The sequence below is a fragment of the Chiloscyllium punctatum genome, chromosome 16, assembly GCF_047496795.1.
Source record: "Chiloscyllium punctatum isolate Juve2018m chromosome 16, sChiPun1.3, whole genome shotgun sequence".
In the NCBI taxonomy this organism is placed as follows: Eukaryota; Metazoa; Chordata; class Chondrichthyes; order Orectolobiformes; family Hemiscylliidae; genus Chiloscyllium; species Chiloscyllium punctatum.
The window spans coordinates 99,279,380-99,291,838 of record NC_092754.1 but is presented as its reverse complement, the minus strand read 5'-3'; positions in this window follow the sequence as shown (position 1 = coordinate 99,291,838).

The following is a 12,459-nucleotide window of genomic DNA, read 5'->3' as shown; positions in this document are numbered from 1 at the left end:
CTGCCGCACAGTGCCAGGGACTCGGGTTCAATTCCAATCTCTGGACCCTGTCTTTCTGGAGATTTTGTAATCTCTGCATTGGGAGAATTGCCTCTTTTCTCTCTCCACAGTATGTTTCTGTGTTTGTTTCAGGTTTCATCCATCTATAGTATATTTGCTTGTGTTTGCTGGAGAATTGCTGCAAATACGACAGGTTTCTTGTAAAAGTGTCTCTGGTCCTCAGGCTTCCTGAGTGCTTGGGAATCTTGCCCAGCTACTTATGTGAGTCCATGTTCCTGATTACCTACTCTGTCTCTCTCAATCCCTGAGTCCATCTGTCACTGCATGCAGCCTTTCAGTGAGCCACCCCGGGATTCCCCACACCCCATCGCCTGGCACTGGATGCTCCCTACGCATGTGAGCACACAAAGACACTGGGCACTTTCTGACGCGCTAGGGATCCGGGGTAAAGACCCAGCCATTAAAAGGAACAGAATAGCTAAAATCCAATTGAACCACAAAGCAGAGTAAACACGCTGACTGGCACCTACCTGTTATGACATTTTCAGGTCTTTTGGACTAATTTCTGCTTATTCTCGTCCATGTACAAATAGATGCTCCATAAGTATATCTTGTCACACAGGTTTGGTGGAGGAAACAGATATCAGATCCTATGATCATTACGACTGATTCGTTGGGCTCCATGTTCCTGGTTAATGAGATCACCTTTAAGTTTTTATTGTCAAGTCTATCTATTTTAAAGTAAAGGTCTTGCTGGAGTTGTGCTGAAAGCATATTTGAATGTTGGGGAGACTAGACTATGCCACATGCCAGTGGGGTTAGGAATAGGAAGGTAGTAAAGTTAAAACATGGCCAAAGAGCTGGTAGGGTGGGCAGCACTTCCAATATGTGGATCATTGGGATTCCCGGGTCGGTAGGATAGACACAAGAAGGACGGGATGCAGCTGAACTGGCAGCAATCTCCGATATGTGGGTCATTGGGAATCCTGGGTCAGTATGAAATACACAAAAGGACGGGATGGACGTGAACCGGCAGCAATCTCCTGCCAGGCAGGGTTGTTATTGTAACTCAGGAGGTTTTAAACGAGTGTGCCGGTGGGGGAGGGAGGGTGGAGCCAGAACAGTCCATCCACAAGCACAGTGACTGAAGAGTGGTTGGAGACTAATCCCAGTACAACTAAGACCAGCAACAAACTGGCAGAGGGGCGTGAACGCAATGGGACTGGAAGTCTGAAGTATGCTGATTTTAATGTGAGCAGTGTGACAGGCAAGACAGATGAATATATATAACCATGAGACAAATATTACAGAGATTTGGTTGAGAGAGGGATCAGAAAACTATCAATCCAATGGGTCCAGAGCGAGTAGAACAATGTGCCGTGAGAGGCTGGAGACGGTTGTTTGAAGCAAAATAATCATCCAGCAGTTTATTGGAATTGGACAGTGTGGGATGCAATGTACAGATTGAAGGGACAAGGGAGGAAACAGAAATTGTCTGTTTACAATATTTTCCGCTTTACTGACAGTCCTTTGTAATCTCCTGTTACCAGAGAATAGACGAGGAGGAATTTACATTAGGGAAACTCAAACCAAATATCAGGTCAGGATCTGGTGGAGTTTGGCTGAAGTGTATTTATCTCAATGCAAGAATTATTATGGGTAAGGACGATGAACTGGGAGCCTGAATCCAAACATGGGACTATGATGTTGCAGCTTTACAGAGACTTGGTTGAGAGAGGGAAAGGACTGGCCGTTCAAAGTATCCAGGGTTTCATTGATTTAGGCGAGATAGAGAAGAAGCTAAAAGAGGTGGACGAGTCGTTTTACTGCTCAGGGAGAATGCTACATCTGCACGTGAACAGGACATACAGGAGGGAACATCCACTGCAGAAATATGGGTCTAGCTCAAAAATAAGATGGATACAAGCACTGCGTTACTATAATCTCTCCAACAGCCACAGCAGGATTGAGGAACAGATATGTAGGTCGATTAAGGAAAGATGTATTAAAAACAGAGTGATCATGGTGAGTGACTTTAATATCCCCAATAATGACTAGAAGTCCATTAGAGCAAGGGGTTTAGACGGGGCAGAATTTGTTAACTGCAGCAGAATGTGGATAGTCCAACAAGAGGATGAGCCATACTGGACCTCGATTTGGCTAATGAGTCTGGCCAGGTGACTGACCTTTCAGTGGGACATAATTTTAGAAACAGTGGTCACAGCTCCTTCAGATTTAAGATAGCCATGAACACGGATATGTCAGGACCTTGTGGGAATCTGTTGAATTGGCGGAAGGCAAATTACGTCAGCATCAGGCAGAGCTAGGACGTGTCAATTGGGAGGAGCTGCTATCAGGCAAATCCAATTTTGTAAGAGGGAACTGCTTGTTAAACCCTGACAGCAAAATCATCTCGTGAACCTTCTCTCAACTGCTCGAATTTCTATCATTTTTTTGAACTGATATTTCAAGGCCGCTGCACATCAGACAACAGGAAGAGATAAAGGATGCTTCTGCACTGTGTCCTTCGCAGTATCAGCTTGTCTCTCCAGGCACCTGAAGTCTTTATTGTGGGTCAGAGAACTTCAGAATTGATAGAGCATTGAAGGAGGCCATTTAGCCCATTGTCCACCGACGAGCTCTCCAACAGCACAATTTGTCAACAGAGAGAACAGAATGTGTGTGTGTCTGTGTGTGTGTGTGCGAGACAGAGAAAAATTAAAAGAGAAAAAAGGAAGTGAAGAGAGATAAAAGGAATGGAGAGAAAATGGAGCTACAGAGCGAGTGAGAACAAGTGGTGTCAGACGAGTGCGAAGTTATATCAGAAGACAGCATGAGGAGAAACAACTGAAATTTCATTTAGAAACTCCCACAGACTGCAAGCCCTTTGTCTGGTTCCGTACCCTGTGAGCACTATGCTATCATCTCAGATAATTTATCGCCAATAATATCACAGAACCGGGTTGCTGACGCTGAACAGGATTCAATAGAACAATCGATTAGTTCCAGGGAGAAGGTGAATTAACTTAAATATTCTGGGCCAACAGGAACTTGTAGTCCCTCGAGACGCAGTGTGAGAGACAGGGCGAGAGATTCTCAATGAGGGGGATCACTGACAGGGGGGAGACCAGCATCTTAGCTGTGGGTCAAGTAATGACTGATACAGGTTGAAAACCTCGTCCGTCGTTTTTAAATTCACATTTCAATTCATATAACTCCACATCGTAAAGGTATTTTAACAATCTTGCATCTTTGTAGTTTTCATGTTTTGGTATGTACTGAAAAGCTTGTTTTTTGTCCCTTTATTTTGTGTTGGGACCAGAGTCCGATTGAATCCTAACTAAGGCTGTAGACAGTGGTCTAAACTAATTATGAGAGTGTTTGTGTTGGCAGGGTGGGGAATTCTGTTAAAGGGTTCAATTAGAAAAGAGGAGGTAAATGCACAGAGTTCAGGAGAGGTTATTAAAATCTCCAGCACAGACGCAAATAAGACAGAGTGTATGGAAAGTGTAAGAAATCAGACTTCAAGCACACCGGACAAACAAATAACAATGAGAAAAGGGACCGTTAATACAAGATTGAAGGGGTTATATCTGAATACACGCAGTTTTAGGAATAGAGTAAATGAGCTTGTGGCACAGATTGAAATTGGTAGGTATGACGTGAAGGGCATCACAGAGAAGTGGTTGCAAGGGGATCAGGATATTCAAGGACATATATCCTATCGAAAAGATAGGTAGCAGAGGGAGTGGGTCTACATTATTAATAAGAAATGAAATTAAATCAATATTAGGAAAGGAAGTAAAGTCAGATGGTGTGGAATCTGCCTGGGTAGAATTGAGGAATCACAAAGGTAAGACAACCACAGTTGGAGACTTGCACAAGCCTCCAAAGAGTAGTCAGGAGCTGGGGTACAAGATAAACCAGGAGATAGAAAAGATCTGTAGGAAAGACAAAGTTACAGAGATAATAGGGGGATTTCAATATGCAAGTGGAATGGGAAACCAGGTTGGGAGTGGATCGCAAGAAAAGGAATTTGAGGAATGTCTATGGAATGGCTTTTTGGAGCATCATGTGGTGGAGCCCACTCTGGAACAGATGACACTGGATTTAATGACTCAGGCTAGATAAGGGAGCTTAAGGTGAAAGAAAACTTCAGAAGCGGTGATTAGAACATTGTTGAATTTATTCTGCAATTTGAGAGAGAGAAAGTAGAATCAGAGTTAACAGTATTTCAGTTGAATAAAGGCAACTGGAGAGGCACAAGGGAGAAACTGGGTAGAATTGACCGGGACAGGGGTCTAGCAGGAAAGACAGCGGAACATTAATGGCAGAAAATTCCAAGATTAATTCAGTAGACACTGCAGAGATACATGCTGAGCAATAAAGGCATGGTACAGGGAGGATGAGGAACCGGGGCTGAATAGAGAAGTCAGGGATTTCGTATAAGTAAAAGCGCAAGCAATGTGAAGGGCAAAGGGAAACTGGAGAATGGGGCCAACAGAAGGCAAGGAAAAATAAATAAGGAGGGAGAAGATTAATTATGAGGGTAAGCTAACCTTTAATAGAAAGGACATTTTAAGAGATTCTTTAGATATATAAAGAGAGGTAAAAGTGAACATGGACCACTGGAAAATGATGCTGGAGAGACGTTAGTGGGAAACAAAGAAATGGCTGAGGAACTTTGCATCAGTCTTCTCTGTGGAAGACAAGAGTAATTTCTCAAGAATTGACGAGAGTGAGAGGGCAGTCCTGAATATGGTGGTCATCACCAAGAAGACCATGTTAGAAAACTGAATGGCCTGAATGTGGATAGCTCACCTGGACTAGTAGGACTACACCCCAGCCTTGTAAGGGCGATAGCTGAAGAGTTAGTGCAAGCGGAAGTGGTAATCTTTCAGGAATGACTAAAATCAGGAAACGGCAAAGTGGCTGTATAATTGCTAACATGACACCCCGTTTAATAAGGGAGTTAGGTAGAAGATGGAAAACTGCAGACTGATTTGCCTAACGTTGGTTGTGGGTAACATCCTGGAAGCCATCGTGAAGGATGGGATTTCTGATACTTGGAGGTGTTTGGTAAAATAGGACAGAGTCAGCATGGTTTCATAAAGGGGAGATGAGTCCTGCCAAACCAGCTAGAAAACAGTGAGGAAGTAATGACCAGATTATATCAAGTAGAACCAATACATGTTATCCATCTGCACTCAAGATTCCTTTGACAAAGTGCCATGCATGAGGCTATTGAGAAAGGTATGTGCGCATGATATTAGAGGCAAGGTGATAGCATGGATAGAAGTTCGGCTGCCTGAGAGAAAGCATAGAATGGGGATAAAAGTGTTCTTCACAGGATAGCAACCAGTGACAAGTGGTGTTCCACAAAACTCAGTGTTGGGGCCACAACTTTTTACTTTGTGCATTCATTATCTATATGAAGGAACTGAGGGCATTCTGGCTAAGCTTTCAAACAGTGCAAAGATAGACAGAGGGACAGGTAGCATTGAAGAGTTGGTTCGGCTGCAGGAGGGTGCACTCGTGCATCTCCTCAACTTCCCAAACCTCCGCCCTTGCACTCCACCCTTCCAACGACAACACGTTAGAACCTCTCTGGTGCTCGTCTTCCATCCCACCAACCTCAGGATACAACGCATCATCCTCCACCATTTCTGCCACCAACAGTCAGACGCCAATACCAGGGATATACTTCGCTCCCCACCCCTATCATCATCCTGCTGAGACCATTCCCTCACAACTCCCTCGTTAGGTCCACACGCCTCCACCAAGCCACCTTCCACTCCCAACACCATTCCTTGGACACTGCAAGAGATATGAAACCTGTGCCAACACCTCCCTCCTCACCTCCACCCAAGGGCCCAAATGATCCTACCACATCAGGCAGAGAACATCCTGTGCATCCAAACTCCTCTTCTAGTCAGTCCATTGCTCCTGTTTCCTATATATTAGCGAGACAGGATGTCAACTTACAGAAGGGTTCAGGGAACACTCTTGGACACAGAAACCCATTAACCCCACTTGCCTGTGGCCGAATACATCAACTCCCCCTTCCACTCCGCCAAAGCCCTGCAAGCTTTTGCCCTACTCCACTGCCAAATTCTAGCCACCTGACTTCTGGAGGAAGAACGCATCATCTTCTGCCTTGGGACCCTCCAAACACACGGGTATCAAGGACAATTTCACCAGTTTCCTTATCTCCCCTCCCTCCACCTTATCGCAGATCTAATCCTCCAACTCAGCACCGCCCTCTTGAACTGTCCTACCTGTCCATCTACTTCCCAAGTATCAAATCCAACTTCCAATCTGACCTATCACTGTCATCACACACCTTCATCTAGCTGTCTCCTTCCAAGCTACCTTCCTCCCAGCGCCAGTTCCCCCACCCCATTTATCTCTTTGCCCTCTTCCACCCACCCCACATTCCTGATGAAGGCTTTATGCCTGAAACGTCGAATCTCCTGCTCCTCGGATGCTGCCTGACAGGCTGCGCTTTTCTATGACAACACTTTTGACTCTGATCTCACTTTCACCTGCTGAAGGACTTTCACAGGTTTGGAGAGTGAGCAAAGAAGTGGCAGATGGAGTACAATGTGGGAAAGTGTGGGAAAACATTTTGCCAGGATGAATAGAGGCATGGACTATTTTTGAAATAGCGAGCAAATTCAGAAGTCTGAAGGGCAAAAAGACTAGGGAGTTTAGTCCAGGAGTCTTGAAAGGTAAACGTGCAGTTTGTCAGTAATTCGGCAGGCAAATACAATGATGGCATTTATTTCAAGAAGGCTTAAATATAAAAGCAGGGATGTACTTCTAAGGCTCTACAAGGCTTTGGTCATGCCACATTTGGATTATTGTGCGCAGTTTTGCGCCCCATATCTCAAGAAGGATGCACTGGTCCTGGTGCGTTTTCCAAAGAGATTCGCGAGAATGGTGCCAGGAAATAAAAGTTTATCATATAAAAACAATTTGAGGGCTCTGGGTCTGTATTTGGTGGAATTCAGAAGGATGTTAGGAGGTCTAATTGAAACTTACAGAATACTAAATGACCTGGGAGAGAGGGGATTTTGGGAAGATGTATCCAATGTAAGAGAGACTAGTACCCAAGGGGACAGTGGAAAGAGAAGATCTTTTTGAACAAAGATAAGGAGAAACCTCTTCAGCCAGACAGCGGTGAATCTATGGAATTCTCTGCTACAGAGGGCTGTCGAGTCCAGGTCAGTGGGTATATTTAGGAGTGAGACAGATAGGTTCTTGACTGTAAAGCGGATCAAGGGTTACAGGTAGAAAGTGTGAGAATGGGGTTGAGAAGCTTAGCAGCCATCATGGAATGGCGGAGCAGGCTCAATGGGCCTAATGGCCAAATTTCTGTTCCAATGTCTTCTGGTTGTGTGGTTAATATTGGGTCTCCTCATTCCTCATTGGCAATGTACCCTTGAGTTTGATCTTCATATGATTTATGAAGAATAAAATTCCAATACTGATGGTTGGGAAATATCATTCCCTCCCTCCACTCTCAGCAGCCATGCCCCGATATCATAATCACACTGCAATTGAAATCCAGTGAAATTTACTTCAATACAGTTGATTGACATCGATAACACAAACAGAAGGACCCTTACCTGCCCTCTCTGAACCTTGAATAACCATCTGAATTGTGTGTCACGTCATATTCTCTGTTAACATATCCATGCCATTTGTCTGTTATCACTCATGTTGTCATAAGCAATTTTCTGTCCGGTTATGGACTAGAAATGTTCTCTAAATATTTTACTGACATTATAATCACTGATCAGTAGTTACAGACAGTATATTTCGATTTATAAGCCGAGAAACGTGTTTAAGTTCTGACAATCCTTTGACATTACTGTCATATCCAAGGCAGATTGAATGATGACATACAATCAATCTACCATCTCAAATATTTCTTCCTGTTCACCCCCCACATATATCCCATGCCAAATGTGCAAACTTTAAAAGTTCTTTCGAATTTTAATAAAATCATTATTGAATTCAAAGGGGTTACCTGGAGCTATTTGTTCAGTGACTGAGATTAATATCAATTTCAGTGGATCCTAATTATGGCACTGGAGACTTTCCATGGTTGAAATATAAATGGGCTCTGTTCAATGTGCTATCACATAGTGTGAGTAGGAGCATCACTGAAAGCACTAACAGGGATCAGCAGCTCGAGAGAGAGAGAGAGTGGGAGGAGAGATCTGAATCTGAGAACACTAGACAGGAACGTTACAATAATGATTCATAATCTGAGGACCATGGATTGGAATGTTCCAACAATGGATCAGAATCTGAGAACATTAGACTGGAATGGCACAGCAATGTATCAGAATCTGAGAACATTAGACTGGAAAATTCTAACAATGGATCAGAATCTGAGAACTTTACACTGGAATGTTCCAGCAATGGACAGAAGTTTATCCTCGGGTCTTTACTGGCTTTCTCAGCTTTGGATATCATTAGCATCACCGATCCTGTATATCCTTTGGATTATTCAAGGTGGTTACTATCCCATCCTTGCGATAGTTGGTGTTCCTGGTAAGTCATTATATTTGTCTACTAAACTGGGTTGAACTCAATTTCTGCTCATGATATACAAATTTTGGAAAGTGCAAGTCAATGTCTTCAGTTCCAAACAAAAAATCCTTTCCTTATAAATATAACTATCAAACTACTATTTATAAATTACTCGCTGATAAGCGAGAAGGACACAGAATGTTCTCCAACTCCATAATCCGTTTTGTTCTTCACGGATTTATATCTCCATGTCCTCCCCAATCACCAATCCTGTCCAAAACCACCATCATGATATCTCAGTCTCGTCTGCAGGCTCAGTGCAACTTCTGAATGAACCATGATTTTTGTCTTTGTTCAATCTGGATGCAACAGTTTCAAGTGCCTTCTAATCACATGTCCATCACTAAATAATTGCTCTTGAGGATGTTTGACATGTTCCCTGCACGTACAGGAAGACAGTTTATGGTAGTCAAGTCATTGACTCATAATCTAGAGCCACAGAATAATAATCTGTTGATATGTCATGAAGGAAAGTGGTGGAATTTAAAAGCAACCATTATCATTTGTTATAAAAGCCCATCTGCTTGCCTGAAGTCCTTTAGGTAAGTCAATGTGTCATCCTTCCCTAATCAGGTTTCTGTGTGACTTCAGTGATGAACATCTGGCTGTACAGCACCTTTAAACTACCTGACAGCACCAAGTCTTCTGAAAAATAGATATAATTTAACATTTGGTCGAACAACTCGATTAGCTCATTATCTTGAGACAAAAACAAATTCAGCCAAACAGTTTAAATTATACCCCAAATGACCCAATTCCAATCAAGTTTGAATGTAATAGATTGATAATCTTAAAAGCCAGTGACACAACCCAATAGTTTGGAGGTACAAGATCATGGAAAATTGAACAGTTGAGAGCAGAGCTGCCAAGATACCAGCATGCAAAGACTGCATGAAAAATAGTTCCCTTAAAAGTATATTCATTGATTAGTAACTAGTGAAGCAGAATCCCCAAGAAGAAAAGTAGACAGGACTATGGAGAAGAACCGAAAGCTTCCTGGTTTTGAGATTAGAAGTTTTATTTTGTAAATCTTTATTAGGAGTCTTATCTGACTCGTATTGTGGAAGGGGGAGGTCAAAGACAGGTTAGAGGAAGAAGTTGTAAATATTCCTTCGATTATTATTCTCTGAAAAACCTTAAGAAATAAAATTGTTAATTTTTACTTTAAATAGTTCTTAGACTCTAGAAACATCACACATTGGATAAATCTTTTCTGTGTTGCTGGTTTTAATTAAGCAGGAGAATTTATCCTGAATTGTAACACTATAAACACCCAGCAATGTGTTTTACTCTTTACTGTCCTGTGGAACAACTGAACCAGCCACTCAGTTTAAGATTGGTGTAACATGCTGCCCTCACCAGTACTGCATATATCCTGTGAGAGAAGAACAAAAGTAAAGGTAGCTCCCATCCTCTACCTGTTTCCCGCATTTGTACAGCTCATTTCTATTCAGGTAGGTGATCATTACATCTTTTAGGTGGATTCGATCTCATTGAAATGCTCCCCGAGTGTGATGCACATCTCCATAGGCAACTCTGGTGCTAGCTTTATTGATGCTGACGTACAGATAGAAGGAACTTATTAATTCAATGTCAGTCGTAGTTCATAGAGAAATAATGGCGTTTCATAACACAGGAAGGAAACGGCGATGTGAAAGTGAGAGAAAAGGATTATTGTGATCATCCCTGAGTGTGTTGAGGCAGTATTTGGGGTACTGTGGATAGACTTCCTCTCAAGTCTCACCAGACTAATCCCTGGGATGATGGCAACATGAACAGTGAGTGAAGCTCAGTGAGAGAATAAGGGGATTGCATTGAACATTAAGGGGGATGCCCAATCACTTATGATGTTCTCGACAGACACTGTTATGGTGATAAATTCCATGGCTTTTTTTTCACTCGGGTTACTTGATTCTCGATAGTTTACGAGCCTCTGAGAACGTTCCACCCAACCACCCCTACTCCCTATTTCGATTCAGGAACAGAGAGAGAGAGGTTCAGGCTTTTGAAAAAAAACTCTCCCAAAGTTAATACAGTTCAATTGGTGCGTGATCCTGCAATGAACGTCATGCCATCCATAATCCCAACAGCAGCAACAGTACCTTCATTATAAAAGAGTTAACTCTTCCCAGCAGCATCTGACCTACATATAGCACATGGGAGTGTCTTCTCGGAGATAGAAGATGTCTCCTTGAGACTTTACACAAAATATTTGGTTTCCCTTATCACTGCCAGCAAACCATGTTAAGGTAGCACACGTTCTACAACCAATGGAACCATGATTAACACCATGGAGCCCCCTATCAATCCAGTCTCAGTTTCATTGGTTTGTCATGTTAGAGTATCAATGACGCCCGCCTGTTTCTGTATAACTATCTCGTGGAGCTGAATAGCCTCCTCCTGGTCTCATGGAACAGGTTTAAGGGTCTGATTGGGCTCTGCCTGTTCCTGTTTAACAGCTCGATGTACTGACCAGACCCCTTTTCTTCATGTGGAATAGGCAGGTGGATTAAATGGGCTGTCCCTCTTCTTGTTCAGTAGTTTCCACGGGCTCAATGGCTTCTACATATCAGTGTGCAACCAGCCTGGGATGCTGATTGAGCTCCTCTAATAACTGTGGAAATGTGCAGTGTCTGGCAGCGCTGTTACATGAATGTTACCGACACTTTAACAGCACAAACGGAATGCTGTCCAGGTCTTGCTGCACATGGACACAGGATGGTTCAGGAGCTGAGGGGGCACAAAATCTCTGAATATTGTGTGATCTTCAGTCATCATCCTTAATTCAGATCTTATGATGGGGAAAGATATTCATATAGCAGTTGAAGATGTTTGTGCTGAGGAGGCGAACCTGCTCACCCCACACAGCACCCCCTCCCTCACACACACCACCCCCACCCTCACACACCACCCCCACCTCACACGCCACCCCATCCCATACACACCTCCCTCACCCCCACATACCACCCCCATCCTCACACACACCAACTCCTGCAGAGATTTCCAGGAACTGTTATGACTGTTGGCCACCGACCACAAGCATCCTTCTTTGTGCTCTGAAAGACCCAGACAAGTGGGAGGATACACCTGATTTCCAATTAGCTCAAATAAGTGGGTGGTCCTGATGCCATCCTCAGTCAAATACTCACTTGATATCAGAGCCATTCACTGTTTGCTGAGCCCCTGTGTTCACCTCTCGTTCATATTAATTAGGTGACGATGTATGTGAAGGGAATGTTTTCCTCTCAAAGCGGGTAATCAATGTCAGGAATTATCTGGGCTAGCGAGTTATGGGATCTACATCACTGAAAGTATTTACTGAGGAGGTTGATGGATTTTTGACCTGTCAGACAGGTAAGGGATGTGAAGAATTGGGCATTATAAAGCAGTTAATGCCAATAGTGGATCAGCCATGATGGTAGACTATGGCTTGATCGGCCGAATTAGCTGATCCAGTTCCTTATGTCCTCATATTCTGTAATTACATAAACGTTTCATAAACGTTCTGTTATTGAACGTTGCAATCAGACAGAGCAAAGTATTTTGTGGCTCATCTCTGGGTGAGATATGAGGGTTGTATTCACAGTGAACCTGGCCCTGTATTATGACCAACAAATAAAGCACAAGTTGCACTGAGGAGACACTCTGCAAAGAGACCAGAAACGTGTTTAGAACCCAGCCTGGATTTCCAAGTAGCCTTTTCCAACCCACACTAAACCGTGTGTGTGTGACAGTCTTGAGGGACTGAATGAGATGCTGTGTTACTGTGGATCAGGTATTTGGAGCAAGTGGCCTCCAAATGCTCCTTGCAGGAGCTGTGAGTGGTTGGATGGAACATAGAAACATAGGACAGAG